We start from the raw sequence: 4,759 nt of genomic DNA, 5'->3' as shown, positions 1-4,759 counted from the left end.
CATTAGATAATAAAATGTATAATTCATCAAAACAATTTGGCTGAACCATATAATCTTACAAACAAATCGTTATCAATACTGGACTGTGTGTAATTAAATGGGGAAATATGAGAGCAGATCCTAAAGAGGATGCTTAAGTCGTAAAACAAGTGGGGTCTGGATATTCTGGTGATGAAACAAGTGGGGTCTGGATATTCTGGTAATGAAACAAGTGGGGTCTGGATATTCTGGTGATGAAACAAGTGGGGTCTGGATATTCTGGTAATGAAACAAGTAGGGTCTGGATATTCTGGTGATGAAACAAGTAGGGTCTTGAATATTCTGGTGATGAAACAAGTGGGGTCTGGATATTCTGGTGATGAAATAAGTGTGGTCTGGATATTCTGGTGATGAAACAAGTGGGGTCTGGATATTCTGGTGATGAAACAAGTGGGGTCTGGATATTCTGGTGATGAAACAAGTGAGGTCTGGATATTCTGGTAATGATACAAGTGGGGTCTGGATATTCTGGTAATGAACATATTTTTCTGAGGATAAAGAAGCTACCCACGTGACTGATGGTTACTCTCATTACAAAAATAAGTGAAGTTGTACCCTTAAAATATCTGGTGGTAAAGATCACGTTTTATTTCTATATCGCATGCTTCACTTTACAGAAATCTATCCCACGAGAAAGTACACGTGAAAGACTCAGTTAATGTGTAAAAATTTCAGTATTTCTGTATTTTCAGTTTAGTCACAGAAAGTAATTCAAATAAACATATCTTAACTTTGCTTCTTTATGGGTCTGCCTGATCAAATAAACGTATCTTAACTTTGCTTCTTTATGGGTCTGCCGATCAAATAAACGCATCTTAACATTGCTTCTTTATGGGTCTGCCGATCAAATAAACGCATCTTAACATTGCTTCTTTATGGGTCTGCCGATCAAATAAACACATCTTAACTTTGCTTCTTTATGGGTCTGCCGATCAAATAAACATATCTTAACTTTGCTTCTTTATGGGTCTGCCGATCAAATAAACGTATCTTAACATTGCTTCTTTATGGGTCTGCCCGATCAAATAAGCATATCTTAACATTGCTTCTTTATGGGTCTGCCCGATTAAATAAACATATCTTAACTTTGCTTCTTTATGGGTCTGCCCGATCAAATAAGCATACCTTAAAATTGCTTCTTTATGGGTCTGCCCGATCAAATGAACGTATCTTAACTTTGCTTCTTTATGAGTCTGCCCGAGATCTCATTCACTAATTGGCAATTAATCACATTTTGTTGCAGGAAAAATAGTTCAAGACATCTCAAAATAGAAAGCTGTCTTTTGTACTGGCATGTATTGTTGACGTTCGTTGATATAGCGTTTGTTTTAGCGTGATTGTTGAAAATAAGTGTATCGTAAAGTTGTATTCGGAAAGAATAAACCAGTTTTATTAAGTAAGGACTTGTGTCGCTAAAGTTTCGTCGGAACGAAGTTACGGAAAAAATCAATTAACAAACGGAGACGTAACAATACATATTACATATAAACTTGAGACTTTCTTTTTTAAGATACGCCCACGGTATCTGTCTCAATTTCTATAGTAATAATTAGAAGGAAAAATATAAGAATCTTATTATCTTTGAACTCCATGTTTGATTTCGGAGTAATGTTCACAAGAATAAGGATTTCCGTGTATGTATATATATCCATAAGCTCGCGCAGCTCTGTGTAGGAGATTATAATTAAAAGCACGTGTATCTTTCCGCAATATGAATACTTTTAAGAATAATTTTGTATTTTCGATGAGTCTGAAAGGAAATATAGCTATAACTAAGTTGAAAACTTGACTTTTACAACTTATCTTGAGTTTGATATAAACTGGTGGTATATGATATGCTTGTTTATGAATTATATTCGTTTGAAAAATAAAAAATTCTGTTAAGTTAGGCTTAAGATGGTTAAAGTTAAACACTTGTTCAAGCACTAGACGAAAATACAGTTAAAACAAATAAAATTGTCATACGTTTCGACACCAGGGTCTCCCTAGAAGGTACATGGTTATTATAATTAAGATAATTCTCCTTTAAAGTTTAAACTAACTATAATTACCTCGTGCAGGTTACAAGTAGAGAGAATGCTTCACAGTAATAAGAATTTTTCAACCACTTGATTTTAGAAGAATCGAAACCATTAGATTGGACAAACTTAAAACCAGACTTCAAGCTGTGAAGTTACAGAAAAGAATGTATTTGTTTGTTTCAACTATTTCGTGCAATGCTACGTGAAGCCGAAGGGCTATTTGCACATAGCCTTCCTAGATTTGAACTTATAGTTTATAAGGAAGGTAGCAAGCCAATAGTACCTACCACCAACTCCTCTTGGACTGATATGGTCTAATCATGGTGGGATTTGACCATCACACTTATAGCGCACTCACAGCTCCAAAGTGTGGAGCATGTTTCCGTGGCAGTAGGCTGCAATCAATGAATCCTCGAATTCACAGTAGTAGCACTCACAGTAATCCCCAATGTATCACTTTTAGTGGCAGGTACTTTATCACAGATCCGAAAGTCAGTCCTTCAAGCTAATCCAATACAAAATCTCAATCAGCTAAAAACCAGCATAGACTTAGTGACGTCACGGACCTATCAAACATGGCTGCTCCTAGTGCGGACTTTCGTCACATTTAGCAAAAAAATTAATTTAGACGTATCTTGAAAATTATTGAATCAATTGCCAAAACCAATTTCATAGAGTTTCACGTTGGGCATTTATTTAATGTATCCATGTCTACTCTTCTGTAAACCTAAACAGTTTCCATTAATCAGAGCTTAAAACAAAATAACCCTTACATAAAATCCAAACACAATCATAGTAGATAATTACGTATCTACAACAGGGCCACGAGATGCAAGATGGACTAAATATATTATATTTCCCTAAATAACACCTTAAAACTTCACGTGAAAATAAAAGCTGCCCCCCAGTGGCACAGCGGTATGTCTGCGGACTTACAACGCTAGAATCCGGGTTTCTATACCCGTGGTGGGCAGATCAGAGATAGCCCAGTGTGTAGCTTTGTGCTTAATTACAAACAAGCCTAAAAGCTGTAAATATTTATACATATTCGTCATGCAAGATATTCATTAATATTACTTACACTGAAAATAAATGTATGTATTATACTCAAAAGGATTACAGAAATCATTCGAAACTTGTATATGCTCAACCCACGTCTACAGTGCAAAAAAACAAGAAAGTGTTTGACAAGTCACGTTAACTTCAGAACTCCTGTCTCCAGAACAACAACAAAAATTCGGTAGTTTGATGTCTTGATGACAAATATCCAGGAAATGAATTCAGGCTAAACTATGGAGCAGCTGACACACGTGTGACTCGCTATAATGACCTTTTACATTATATACACTTCAAGAATAACTTCCAACACACTTTTGAGACACATTTTGTACTTCTTTCACTTCCTCAGTAGCAATATAACTCTACTTTGATCATATTGTGGTGATTCAACCATCTCATGATTAATTACATCAAAGAAGTCATCTCCATAATTAAGGCCATTCAGTGGCACATGGTAAGTCTGCAGACATAACGATAAAAAGTGGGTTTCAATACTCGTGTTGAGCACAGGACAGATAGCCCATTGTGCAGTTTTGTGCTTAACTACAAACAAACAACAGAATCATAATTTAAATGGCAACTTACGACTTTTTCTGTGGTTTGTCACGGGCCTAGCCCAGCGTTGCCAAAACTATAGTTGCCTTGCCAGTAATGGTGTGAAATCACAAACATTTCAGTCACTATGTAAAGCAATAAGGACAAGTGTGTCGTGTTGGACTGACCAGACTCCAATGTATATGGCCCCCAATAAGGTAAACTATAACAACCGTGACATCAGAAAATGAACTAATGTAAAATACTCTCTAAAACTCTACGTTTTACCAAAATTTCAGTTAAGTTACATTAAATGTCAAAAGTAAAGTTAAAGCTACAGCTCAAGTGTAAATGTAAAGTTTAGCAAAATCTACCTAACATTGGAGAACTTGGCCTTCAGTACTAGAAAATAAGTCGGATTTTCACATGAAATGTTCTTCTGTACTTGATATTCAACTATTGTGACTCAAGTGCTAGAGCAGGGAAAACCCTTAGCCATTACCTGATTTGAGTAATTGAACTGCAGTCAGACTATCTACACACACACATTACATTATTGTCCCGTCACGTTGTCACCCTCTTTTATATACCAGACTACCCTATATTTAGAAAATACTAAAGCATTCGCCAAGGTACAGGATAGTTCTAGAAAATAGGTGGCGCCACACCAGTCACGTGACCTCGATGACGCAACACTGCCCCCTCCTTAATATTGTTCGTCCCGAACAATAACCACATACAATAAACCAATAATAATTAACAATAACTTAATTAACTGTACAGAATTACAAACACAAAATTACAGTTCAACAAAGTCTCTTAATTTTACGGGACGTATCTTCTTCCGTACTGGTCTCCGTCTCGTTGGCTTCTGCTTCACCTGGGGTTCATCTACTTCATCAGGAAATGTCCTATAATCGGTAACAGTCACATCAGTGTTAGTAACATCACCAGGAGCTTCACCGTTTCCCTTCTCCAAACTGAGTCGAGTTTCTTCTTCGACAGTGGCTTCTTCATGTGTCACGTCTTCAGCGGCGGCATTTGTTCTGTGGTCCACTTCATCCCAACTGAAATGTCCTGGACCATGATAACGCCAAAGCCTGTTG

This window comes from Limulus polyphemus, unplaced genomic scaffold (assembly GCF_000517525.1).
Source record: "Limulus polyphemus unplaced genomic scaffold, Limulus_polyphemus-2.1.2 Scaffold3591, whole genome shotgun sequence".
Lineage (NCBI taxonomy): Eukaryota > Metazoa > Arthropoda > Merostomata > Xiphosura > Limulidae > Limulus > Limulus polyphemus.
This window is presented reverse-complemented; position numbering follows the sequence as displayed.